Consider the following 14,042-nt stretch of genomic DNA (forward strand, 5'->3'; position numbering starts at 1 on the left):
GAATGAGTAAGACTTAGGTATGCATGAAGTAAGAATGGCCGGGAGAACATTCCATGTACAAGTGCCTCTGTAAATGGCAGGATGTGTCAGGGACAATGGAAGACTAGTCTGACAGGTTTGGAGGTTTCATCTAGGAGAGCTCTGCTTCAAATGCCGTATTGCTAGAGAGATAGGACTAGTTTCCATAAAAGGAAAATGAGATGGAAACTGCAAATCATTAGTTAGATTTTTTTTTTTTTTTAATCCTCACTCGAGGACATGTTTTTATTGATCTTAGAGAGAGAGGAAAGGGGAAGGAGAGAGAGAAACATCTATGTGAGAGAGAACAATCAGTCGCCTCCAGAGCAATCAGTTGCCTCCTGTATGCACCCCAAGAGGGGATAGAACCTGCAAGCTAGGTAGGTATGTGCCCTAATCAGGGACCAAACCCACAGCCTCCTGGTGTATGGGATGATGCTCCGACCAACTGGCCCGCACTATGTGGTTTTTAATCAGATCCATTCATTCATCTCTTTGAATCTATTCACTCTTAGAAGATAGGTGTTGTACTCATATGGATGCGAAACATGTATTCAGAGAGAGAAAATAACTTTCTTGAAGTTACATAGCTAATTGAGACAGTTTGAATTTAAAACCAGATTGGTATGAGTTCAAAGCCCATTTCTACTACCCCAGCTGCCTTTTACACTTGGAAGGGGACAAAGGGCAGTGATACAGACTGGAGTACTGACTACATGTGTAGACTGTAGGAAAAAGGAGAACGTCTCTCAATACATTCTGTCACGTTGAGATTGAGGGGCACATGGGATGTGCCTGTGTGATGCAGATGATCAGAAAAGAGCATGAAGTCTGAGAAAAGGGCCAAGGACTGAGCCCTGAGGGCCGCCTCCATTTAAGCGACAGCCAGAAGAAGCATGTTAATGGGATCATGAAGAGGAGCATCCAGAGAGGTTGGGAAAAAACAGGAGAGCGATAAAACAGAAGTCAGGAGAAGGCGGGGTGGGCGACAATGTTGGACACTTCAGAGACATCAAGATGAGGATGGAGAAGTGTCCTTTAGGTGCAGCGTCGAGGGCACAGGTGACATCAGTGGGAGCGATTGCAGCGGACGGGTAGAGGTGGGAAACAGCTGTCATGGCTGGGCAGGGGTGGGGTGGGGTGAGGCACTGGAGACAGCGGGGGGCAAGGCTTCCCGAAGTTTGCTCTGAAGGAAAGGAGAGAAGGCTGTAGCTACGGGAGGTTGTAGGTGGGTATTTGTTCTGTTACTTCTAAGTCTGGGGCGCTGAGGTGAGTCAGGGGTGATGGGGAGGAGGCAGGACAGAGACATGTGAGGGGAGAGGGTCTGATGCAAAAGGTGAGACCCCTCGGGGAGAGGGGGTGCCCTGGCACCAGAGCCGCAGTGCAGAGCAGGCTGGGGAGGAATGGAGGTGCCCGTGCTGTTGTCTAAATTGCCCCCCCCCCAACTCCCTGAAAGTCCTGTGTGCCTGTGTGAGGCGGTCTCACTCACCACCGCTTCGCGGCATGGCCCACACCATTTCCGAAAACATCCCCCATGAATAGCATGGGTAAGCACTTCTGAATGATGGCAACTAAAACATTCTGTTTAAAGTTGTTCAGTTCAGTGCTGTGTCTATAATGCTGTTTGTTCTGAAGGACCCTCCGTAACCAGGGGTGTGAAAGGAGGAAGGGGGCTGAGAATGAACACGCTCGCAGGCGAGGAAGGCTGGCCCCGCAGACCGCCGTGGCGTGGAGCCAAGGTGTGCCAGCGCCTCGGTCGCACGCAGAGCGGTCCGCGCCGCACTTTCCTGCGCCGCCTGTGCTTGCAACACGTGTTGCTTACGCTGTCACGGCCTCTTTTTCAGTTATTTAGCTTGGGCTCTGCAGGACTGTTTTGATCTGTAAGAGTTGACAGAATGTCTTTGAATGAATGATAGGACGTATGCGGTGTAGAAATAAAGGCAGGGCACTGTATTAGCTGTTAAGGTGCGATGAGGAGGAAGAGCCGAAACTCAGGAAGAGCACACGCCGCCTCCAGTAGTGGGATGGAAAAGTAAATTGTGGTATTCATTCGATACAATAACCAGATAACAAAAATGAATGCATTCCAGCTACATGTGTCAGCATGAATTAATATCACAATCATAACATTGAGCCCAAGAAGGGAGACACAAAACAATACCTACCCTGTGCTTCCATCTATATAAAGGGAAGAACAAGCAGCACTAATCTGTGGTGTCAGAAGTCAGGACAAGGGTTATTTCTGGAGAGGAGGGAGGGGGCAGGGATAGGAGGGGGCTAAAGGAGGGGGCTTCCGGGGCTGCGGGTGTAACCTTCTTACACAGAGTGTCACAGGTGTGCTCACTCGGGTCACTCATCAAGTTGTGCGCTTCCGATGTGCGCACTTCCTTATGTGCGTCTGTCATACTAAAGTAAGAATGTGTTTTTAAAAAGACAACGAGGAGCCTTCAAAGAAATGGTTGAGGAAGCAAGTGTAAAAGTCAGCAAGCAAGGAAGAGTTGCTGGAAGCCCTTGGACCCTCTGAATGCCATCATAAACCTCATGGTGGCCAATGAGGATTAACCAACAGTTCTGTTAACATCAGCTGAAGGTATGTCATTACCTCAGTGGATCCACAGAGACTGGAAGAGCAGCTGCCAAATATGGGAGGTATGGATGTGTGTGAGGCAACATTCACGCACATGCACATGCATTGGTCCATCATGCTATTCAGTGGATTCAGCCAGTGCACTCATACCCAGCAAAGTGCTGCAACTCCCTGCCCCCGATTCACGTGTCCTGTAGCTGTGGTTAGAGGCTTTATTGTGCCTTTATTGTGCCTCTTCGACCTTTACCCTGTATTTATGACTTTTCTTCAGATTAGTTTCTGATTTCATTTTGAGTTTCAGATGCCTTCAAGACTTGTACATTTATGGGATTTTTTTTTTTTTTTTTTGAGGGGGATGGGCAGGGAGGGAGAAAGAGGGAGAGAAACATCAATGTGTGCTTGCCTCTCAAACGCCCCCGACCAGGGACCTGGCCCTCAACCCAGGCGTGTGCCCTGACCAGGCATCAAACCTGCGACCCTTTCATTCGCAGGCCGGCGCTCGGTCCACTGAGCCACACCAGCCAGAGCTTTGGGATGTTTTTAATCCCAGGGTCTGCTTAACTAGCTCAGCTGGTCTGCTTGCAGGAAGTGCAAACTAATTCTGATATTAGTTTGTCAAATAAAATTAAATCTTTCAACCACTGCATAAAGTATATAGTGTATTCCAAGGTGAAGTAAGAATTATTTTTGGATAATTCGTTGTTTGCAGTTGACTTCATCAAGGATTTCCTCCTTTAGTCCAGAAGAAACTGAAATCGATTTCCTTAGATGGTCAGGTTCTTCACATTCAGGTTTATTTCAGGTGGAACTTTGCTTTTTTTGGAGGAAGGTAACTCACTTGTGAGGAATTTTAAATAGTTAAGCAAGGAAGAAATCTGTTTTTCAAAGTTTTGTAAATTTTCAGTAGTCTTAACTCTGTCAGGATTCATTTTTTATCTCTTTGTAACCCCCTGTAGGTTAGATCTTTATGATAATTCTCATTAATAAACTAAAATTCCCATGCATTTGGAAGGGACAGAAAAGAAACTCTGCATTAGGTGAAAATGAGATTTATTTTTCTTTTGTTTGGACTGATTCCAGTAGTTGGCATTGCTAGTAAAAAGAGTATTTGACTTTTTTTCTTTTTAAAGAACTAAGCTAATTTTTGCTTGTATTTGAAATCAGTAGCTATGAAAGGTGATTTTCAAACATATGCCTCACAAAGAACAAAAAAAGAAAAAAAAAAGGCTGAGAGAAAACTTAATAATTAAGCTAAAAACTTGCATACTTTAAACATCACTGCAAGATAACTGTGTAAACTAAGGCAGATAGCACACTTCATAATGTTGAACTTCTTGTTCATTTCAATAATTTATTGAGTAAATTTACCATCTTGTATATATATTAATTCTTAGAGCATTTGTTCAGTTATGTGAAAAAAAATCAATAACTTGTTCATCTATTCTGTACATTTTGTTTGTGAATTAAACCATTTTAAGCATTTAGCGCATTTAATTATTCACCAACTACATGAGGGGGGACCCCAAAAACAAAATTTATGTATAAAAATTATGTATTCTTACATGTCTAAACTTCAGTCACCTTCAAAGTACTCTCCATTTGGGGTAATACACCTGTTGAGATGTTTTTTCCACTGCTTCAAACATTTTAGAACCCGTCGATTTTGGTACTTTTTAGTGCTTCTACCAGTTTCACCTCTTCCACATCAGCAAAACATTTCCCTTCGAGGACTTTTTTTATTCAGGGAACCAACAAAAAAAAGTCACTCGGGGTGAGATTGGGTGAATAGGGAGAGTGGGACACAGGGGTCATGCCATTTTTGGTCAAAAGTTGCTGAACACTCAGCTGTGGTGTGAGCAGATGCCCTCGTAAATCATCCATCGTGAAATGGGCAAACGCGTTAAGTCTTCAAAAAAAATTCACTAAAGCTGAACGCAGCCTCTCACAACACTACCCTCTGGTACACTGATACACATGGGTTCCTAGAACACTCACCTAGTGGGGGAAGCCGGTACTACAAGGGGCCCATCCCCCAGAAGATAATTCCATTTCTTTGGGTCCCCCTTGTATGCTATGTTTAAAAGATACAAAGAGGAAGAGAACCCAATCCATGCCCACATTTAACCTACCTCTGGAGGGAAAGACAGATATGGACATATTTACAGCAGTGGGATCCATGCCGTGACAGAGGTCTGGCTGGCATGCTACAGGCACTAGAAGAGGACACATCTCACTGTTGGGGCATGGAAGCAAGGGAACCTTTCCAGGGGAAACGTTGGAATAAGGATGAATAGGAAGTTGACAAGTAGACATGGTGAAAATAAGTTCATGAAGTCCCATGCTCAGGATTTTTTCTTTTATTTTGTGGTGATAGGGACCCATTGAAGGATTTTAAGTGGGGAAATGATCAGATTTACATGTTAGAAAAATGACTGGTATTATGAAAGTGTTATACAGGATGTGACGAAAGTAGGTTTATAGTTGTGAATCTGTGAATCATGGAGTTTATTCTTGCGTTACTGTTTTTTAATTATTGGATTATTTTCCATAGGAACACTTCTAAACCTACTTTTGCCCCACCCAGTATCATCACGTGGCGGAGGCTAGAGGTCGGAGGAGCAGTTAGGAAGTTACTGAAAGCATACAAGTGGGAGTCTAGTGAGGAAGTGGAAAGAGAGAAGGAGGCATGGTTTTTATGCCTATTGAAGAGCTAGAGCTGACTGGCCTTAGTATTTGTCAAATAAAATTTGATTCGATATCAATGGAGCAAGAGTCTAGGCTGACTCACCTACTTACCCAAAGTAGGAATTTGGGTGGGGTCATTGGTGCTATTTACCAAGATTAAAGTACAGGAGACTTGGAGTGTAGGATGGAAAGTAAGACAACAGACCAACCATAGCCTTGAGGCTGTGCTTCTTAGGAGCCGTCACACAGAGCTATCTAGAGGCCACATGGAGGCACAGTCCGAAAGCTTAGAGGGGTGATGTGCACTGGGGACCCAGGGTCAGAGTCAGCTGTGTGTGATGGGATTTGATGCTTCTTGGGCATAGGAGATTCTTTACCTATTGGAAAATGTGTAAAGTGAGAAGGGAAGGCAAACACCCCCTTCCAAAAGAGTTTGGGACCCACATTGAATTTGTTTCTTATACTTATGTTTTCTTCCCTCTCCACATGTCCATGATCCTTGTGCAAAACTTGGAAAGTACAGAAATATATCAAGACAGTAAGGTTCACCCCTAATTCAATTCTCATTTCCTAAGAAAATCACTGTTAACATTTGGAATATTTCCTTTTAGATTTTTTCTTAGGCATATACTTTTTACACAATTTAGATACCACTGTATTGACAATTTTGCATCATATTTTTTCCATTTAACATTAGTTCAAGCATAATATCTTATTAAAAATATAAATAGCATTGCATTTAACATTTCTGTGCAAGGATTATTTCTCCTTTTATGATTACAGTGTTTTCTTAGCATGGATTCCTAGAGGTAGAATAACTTTGTTAAAAGATATGAACCAATGTAAAGCTTTACATTTTATTAAGTGTTTTTCAAAATGATTGTTTTGAAATACAGTATTCCCTCACTTATTGTGGGTATTATGTTGTAGACCCTATCGCGATAGGTGAAAATCCGTGAAGTAGGAACCTTACATTTATTTTAGTATTTATATATATTTTAAGGCTTTATAAACCCTTCCCACACACTTATAAACCATTCCCAGTCCCTTATTAACCATTCCCACCCCCTTATTAACCTTTTCCACACTTTTATAAACACTACTTATGTTCTTAAACATATTCTACACTCTTAAACCTACGTAACTTTAACAACATATGTATACAGTACCGCAAAATCCCGCGATATAGCAAAAAATCCGCGATAAGTAATTAAATATAACATTTTTAAAAATCCCGTGATACAGTGAGGCCGCGATAAGTGAACCGCAATAGAGAGAGGGACGACTGTATCTACTCCCATTGACAGACGGCTCTAACATCTAAGTGTTTTCTTGGAGGAAGAGTCAATAAAAGAAACAGATGAACCAGAAAGTAACGATATAAGAGAAAACAGAGGAGAGCGTTTCTAGAAGGATGCCTCAGGTCCCATCAGCAGAGGGTGGATGGATCCATTGGGTTGGTGACTGGAGGAATTGGGATAAGCTAGGGTGTTACCAGGTTACAGTGAGCGGAGAAATGGATGAAGTGGGTGTGACTTATTCCAGACTCATGGCTGCGAAGAGCAGGAAAGAGCGGGTTATTAGGTAGAGGAGCTGCAGATCTGATAGAAGGTGTTTGTGTGGTGATTGCAGGTGTTTGTGTGGTGATTGCAGGGGCGGAGGGAGGTATAAGGGGGTTAAATGGTAATAGGAAAAATACAATAAAAAAATTTTTAAAGGTGTTATATTGTTTATTTTTAAAGATGGGTGAGGTGTACATAGGTGTATTTGTGGGACTTGGAGATGCTGGAAGAAGTGAGAGAGGATGGGGTCCCGAGCTCCGGGGCCACCTCTTTTTCTGGGACAGAAGGAAGGGTGCTCAGGATGGGAGTGCATGTAGGTAAGCTGGTAGGAAATTGGAGTAGCTTCTGTCTAATAGATTTTATTTTTCTCTGTGAAATAGAAAGCAAGACATTGATTTAGAGAGAAGGGAGTGGTAAAACCAGCTTGAGGGGTAGGTGAACAGGTTTACCTTCTGATGCCATCATGGTCAAGGCAGCAGTTTAAGGACAACTGTGAAGATCACCAAGCAATGTGAAAAGGTCTTCTGAGGTTGAAAACCACCAATTTGTAGAGTTTTCCATCTGTCAATCTGGAAGAGTTCTCTGGCGATGCTTAGCAGCCCAGGTGCAGGGCAAAAGCAAAGTAATCAGTTGGTCATCTGAAAAACAAAAGTTCCTTACAAGTATATTTCAGTAACTTTAAAGTTAGCACAGGGAGATTTATTCTCTCGTGAATGAACAAAAAAAAACAGAGATTGACTCCCATGTAATCTGTGGATCTGACCTTGATGCTACTCTGTTCCCTTTGAATTCATTAATGCTTGTAGTTAAGATTTAGAAAAGTTGGTAATAAAAAAAACGAGAAAAAAGTTGGTAAAAGAAAAGTTGGAATAGATAGGATCTTAAATAAGAAACAGGGTACATAAGATTGAGTTGGGGGAAGCAAAATGAAAAAGACAGCTTTGCTATGTTATTGGAGGTGTGGTAATGATTTGGTCAGGGAAAGTTGAGAGAAACAGTGAAAGAGAAGACAATAGGGCATGTCCAAAAGCCATTTAGTTATTGTACTGCTATACAATAGCAGTGGATAATTAAAAGTATGGGAAGAATACTTCTTAAAAATTAACATTAATAAAATTGTTTTAAAGAAAATGCTTGCGTCCTTTGATAGTATTGCTATACAAATGGAAGAAGAGTAATAATTGTGTGTTGGGTTAGGGATGGACAATTGTCCATTTAAACATCAGTGGATAATTACTTTTATGAGAAAAGTTCATGTAGTTTGATTCTCTCTTAAAATATTATAAAGAATTTATACCCGACTTACTATTATTTTTTTCCTCTTTCGTGGTTTTGAGTGACATCAGTTTTTGGTGGATTTGTAAACAACCATTCTCAGGAACAGTAGCTATTAAATTGGTTTGAAAGCTGCTCGACAATGATGAAAAATAAATTTTTTCCCAAAAGACTGCAGTAAGACCAATGATTTTTAATGCCAGTAGAAGGCCAGTTTTTACCACAAAAATTTCCCGGTAACCTTTTATGATTGAAAACATATTACTTGCTATTCAAAAACACAGGCAAATTAGTGAGGAGAGGTTCTAAAATAAGCTCAAGGGTTAGACATGTAATTTGCGGATGACATGTCATGATAGTAAAGTATATTTCCTTCTGTGTTTTGTCTTAAACTGTAGAAAGTACATGAAACTCTGCAATTCAGGCTTTAAAGATGTTTTTACAGTGAGAAGATGAGCACACTTGATTTTTCAGGGACTGTTTATTCCAAGTACATACGTCTTACTACCTAATGTTTACTTCTAACAATGTATTTCTTCTCTTACCTTGTAATATATGTTTACATAACTTTGGTACAAAGGAATGTTAGGGAACTTGGCATTGTCTTTGAAATGGTCGTCTAAGAGCCTCTCTGTTACAGGGCTCTTCCCTTAAAGCATGCATTTTAAGGAATAAATATGACACTTGGGACTGCTGTGTTGAATGAGCCTGGCGGCACTTCTTTACAGGAAGGGTTAGGTAGCAACTGCATCAATAGTTCTGGCTGCAAGTAGTCAGTCACTGGTTGATACCACACTGAACAAGAGTGTGTCCTGTTGGGAGCGAGTGAGTCCTGGGGCCAGCACGACTGTCAGAGAGCTCGCGACGGAACATGGTGACTCTTCAAGCAAACCAAAGACCTCTGCCATGTCCAGTGTGTCCCGTTGCCTTGATCACTCTGAGATTGACTACCACAGAACTACATGTTTTCTTAAAGAAGCATAAAGAGAGACGAATTAACTTTTTTGGTAACTTCTTACTTTGACATAATTTAAAGTTTCTGAAAAGTTCCAGGAATTTCCATATACTTTTCACTCGGATTCACCAGTAGTCTGACATTTGCTTTATCACCCCTCCACCACTAACATTTGAGAGGACATTGTGGACATCAAGTCCCTGTCCCTGTTATATATCAATGTGTCTTCTGAGAACAAGCAGAGCCTCTTACATAGCCACAATAAAGATATCAGAAGCAGGAAATTTTATATTGGCTTAGACTATAGTCTTGTACCAAAGTCCTTACTTAGATATTGCCAATTGCCTCCAATAATGTCTTTTATAGCAGTGTTTTTCCTGGTCCAGGATTGATATTATATCTCTTTAATCTCATTTAATCTTAAACACATTAACTGTTTTAAGTGAAATGGAGACACCCTTTTTCTTGCATGCTTTTGTTGCACTCACATCAATTTCAGCATCTTCTCTGAAGCAGAATGACAGGTTTTATACAGCATGTATCATGTAGGAAATACTTGACCTCCATGGCTTATTGGTTGCTACCTGTTTCAGCAGATGAGCTGCTTTCTGTAGAGGCAACCGCTGGTCCTCATTAAGTCTTACTGTATAGGGACGGTTGGGTGCTGAGTACAGTATTAAGCTCAGTACAGTATTAGGCCTGTTTTAGCTGCTATTTCATTGCATTGAAACATTTTGTGTAAGTTCTGATGAGACATTTCCAAAATATGTCCTGCAGCTTATCTTTAGCTGAGGGAAGATGACAAGTTGGCCACCGTCTTTTGCTTAAGCCCAGCAATTCTCTTTCCTCCCACTGGGCTATAATTGTTCTCTGGAGTATGTGAACAAAGCAGCATATGATTGTGATTTCAAAAGCACTTATAACCTTCATCATGTTTGTTCTATTGAAAATTGCACGACAGTTTTCTGTACTGATATTTCATTATTCTGTAAAAGTGTAGCAGTGATGAAATTCTGCTTCCAATTCATACCCACAAGATAGGAAGAATTCCCAAATTGAGGTTTCTCTTTATAGAATCAAGGCCTAAACGGAATCAAATAACTAAGATATTCAGTACAGTTTTTAAAGGGTTATTTTGTTCAATGCTATGATTCTACAAAGATGAGTATTATACTGTCATCTAACCTCTGTATTCTCTCTTGATCATTGAAATTTGTATAAATATTTGGTTGCAAAAGGGTATACAATCTTCTTCCCAAAGTTACCTAGGAATGTACTTTCTTAATATTTATATTATCAGTCTGTTTCCCTTTTTATATAATGATTTGAAATTTTTGATAGTTTTTATAATATAGTTAGTAGTTTTCTTAACTATCACAATTTTAATTTACTTTTGCAAGAATATAGTTTGAGAGAATTTCAGCACATAAAGCAGAAAATTAGATTTTTTGCTTTGTCTGTATTTGCTGATCTGCTGTGCTAATGAGATATAACTGTAATAGTGGTGTGTGTAATCACATTATATACATGCTCTTCTGGGGCAGTGCCTGAGATGATGTTGAACTAGGTATCCTATTCAGCTTTTCAGAGGTGAAGACCAAAGTCCCATGAGGGTGTCACCCTGTCACTGAACTTCTCACCTAGTTTCATTGCAGGCCAGTTTCTGAACCATGAGGCAGGGGCAGAACTAAAATCTTAGTTCTGCTGCAGGAGAAGAGGGTGACTAGGTGCTAGGTGGGCAGTCCCCGGAGTTTGCCATACAACCTGTGTCCCTGTCTGCTGCTCAGTATCTTCTGCACAAACCACCTTTCAGTTACCCTAATTCAGCAGTTTTTTCCCCTATAATTTTTCAGAGATTCATGTCTTCTTAGAGTAAGATCATCAAATAATATTTTCCTTTCTTTCAAGAGGGCACAGCAATGATGCAGAAAGCCACCACATGAGTGGAAAATGTTATTAGAGTAGAAATCATATCATTTCTGTGGTGATGGAAATATTCTATATCTGCTACTGTTCAATACAGAGCCACTAACCACATGTGACTGTTGAGGTCTTAAAATGTGACAAGTGCAACTGAGGAACTGAATTTTAAATTTTATATCATTTTAATTTACTTAAATCGAGATAGCCAGATGTGGTTAGAATCTACCATGTAGAACTGTACAGGCTAGCGCTAACACTCACCAATCTGAGACCCCGGGCACATCACCCACCTCTCCTAACTCAGGCTACTTTTCTTAAAAGTGAGGATTACATTCTCCTGTCCTTTACATAGACTTGAGAACCAGTTAACAGTGTGGATATGAAAGCTCTTTGAAAACCATAAGTTGAAATATAAAATAGCATTATCAGTCTTATGGTACTCCTGTCTCTTTTCATAGCAAAGCTAGAAGCAGCCACATTTTGTTGGTGATCTCAGTCCTATTAATTCTCTTGTTCTACTGCTGATCACTTCTTTTAGAGGGGATAAATCTAGGGTCTGTTACATAAATGGGGAGAGAAAGCAAAATTAAAATAATAAGGTAAATAGAAAAAGGAAGTAAGGTTAAAACAAGTTATTATTGAACTATTGTTGAAGTTTATATTAGCTCCTAGAAAAGGTTTGAAAGTGAAAATTGAAGACAGGTTTTTTAAATGAGAACTTTATCTTTAAAAATAGTATACAGTCCTTATTTTTAAAATGGAATCAAAACAGAAAGTTACAAAAAAGAAAGTAAAAAAACCACAAAAATCTCACCCCCTAGAACAGCCATGTTCAGTGTTTTGCTGTATTCTTCCAGGTTTCCTTTTCTTGTACGTATGTATGTAACTTTAAAAAAACACAAATATGGGAACTTGCTGCTTTAGCCTGCATTTTTCACTTAAAAGTGTATTATTGAAATTTTTACATGTCAATAGATGTACAAGTACTTTAAAATATCTGTAGGTTGCTATTTATACACATAATACAAAATTATACAAAATTAAAAGTTCAAGCATTGCGTGAATATTAAATGCACAAAGAGAAATTCCAAGAATTCACATCCTCCATGACATTATTGTCTGGTGTATATTTCTTCTATCTTTGTACACACAAATATGTATATATGTGTATTAATGCTACTTTAAATTTTATTTTTATAAGAACTAGATCACGCTGTATATACTCATTTTAAACTGGCTTTTTTCACTTAGCATCATGTTTTATACATTTATTTTTATATACTGTTTACTAGGTTATTTAATCAATGTAATGTTGAGCTGATTTTAGTTTTCTGCTAATAAATGTATTATGCTAATGAATCTCTTTGTGTGTATATATATATAATATATATATTATAGGTATATAACTATAATGTGTGTGTGTGTGTTTCTTAGTGCAGATTCCTAGAAGTAAAAGAGGGGGTCAAAGTGTGTAGACATTTAACTTTTTTATAGTCACTGCTAGATTGCTCTGTGGCAAAGGAAGTGGCATTAATTCAACAGAGCATGAAAGTGTCTTCAAAATGGGTATTGCGATATTCATTTAAGGACAAGAAGTTTTATCATTGCTAATGGATTTTTTTCGTATTAATCCTAGTTTTAAATTTAAATAGATGAGTTTAAGTATACTTGTCCTTACGGAATTGTAGATCTCACATTTTGCCTGTAGTGCCTTGATGAAACCCACTGCCTTTTCTTCAGTCTTGATTCCTCTATCTGTAAACTATTGGGTTGGCCAAAAAGTCCTTATGGTTTTTTCCGTAAAATAAAAGACACATTTTTTTATTTTCACCAGTAACTTTATTGACTTGGATATTTTGAGTATGTTGACTATCTCATGCATGGTATAACACTAATTGTTCTCAAATAATAATAATGTCTTGATTTGATTGCTGTTAACTTCAACTGGTCTACCCAATTGTGGAGCATCATCCAGCGAGACATCTCCAGCACGAAACTTTGCAAACACTTTGACATGCTTGATCAGTCACAGCACCCTCTCCATATGCTGCACAAATCCTTTTTTGCCATTTCAGTTGCATTTTTACCTTTCTTGAAATGATAAAGCATAATATGCCGAAAATATTGCGTATTTTCTTCCATCTTCAATATTAAAATAGCTACACAAAAATTCACCAATTTTGATGAAGTTTCTTTTTAAATGCATGCTGATATGACAGCAGTCAAACTACAATTTAACAAAATTGTTGTGAATGAAGTTAAAGACACTAAGCGCTACTAGAGCCATCTTATGGGAAAAAACCCAAACAAACTTTTGGACCAACCCAAAACTTCTTTCTCCCTTATTTTTATATTTTCTATTCCTCTAAAAGGTGGGGGAATAGAAAAGTTGGTGACTTGGGATTTCCTTGGCATACCAAAAACATGACTTAGTGACTAAGAAACAGAAGGCTAGTAGTCAGTGCTGAACATTCCATTTGATTCATTCAGCATTCCATTACTAATTTGGCAGGTTATCATGCCACTTTGAATACATTTTATATAAACATACTTCTCCATTTTCTGCTTAGTCATAGGAGTTTGTTCTGTGTAGATACTCAGTGTGGTGTGTGAACTTTAGAATAAGAAGATGATTATCTACTTTTTGGTTGCCTGCGTACTTTAAATCAAGAATATTTCTGCCCTGGCCAGGTAACTCAGTTGATTAGAGTGTTGTCTAGATAGCACCAGGGTTGCAGATTTGATTCCCGATCAGGGCATGTACAAGAATCAACCAATGAAGGCATAAATAAGTGGGCCAATAAACCAATGTTTCTCCCTCTCTTTCCCTTCCTCTCTTTCTAAAATCTATTTTTTTTTAAGTGTTTAACAAGGCAGAGACCTATTTGTTTTTTTAAGTATTTTTTAGGCTCTAACTATTCACATACACACATTTTTTTAATTGTATTTTTCACACATTTTGGGTTAAACATTGAATTTAGGAAGAATTTCTGTCCTTAAAGAGAATTAGAAATAAAACAAATGATAGTATAAGCAT

At 39.2% G+C, this 14,042-nt stretch overlaps 1 protein-coding gene across 1 annotated transcript in view; it reads left to right on the forward strand.

Moving 5' to 3' along the window:
* The window catches only part of LOC149998111 (unconventional myosin-Id-like), an 80,883-nt gene that overhangs the window by 15,564 nt on the left and 51,277 nt on the right, over positions 1–14,042 (forward strand). The gene's annotated exons all lie outside the window — the stretch shown is intronic.

Source organism: Furipterus horrens, unplaced genomic scaffold (genome assembly GCF_987537825.1).
Source record: "Furipterus horrens unplaced genomic scaffold, mFurHor1.1.pri manual_scaffold_11, whole genome shotgun sequence".
NCBI classification, from domain to species: Eukaryota; Metazoa; Chordata; class Mammalia; order Chiroptera; family Furipteridae; genus Furipterus; species Furipterus horrens.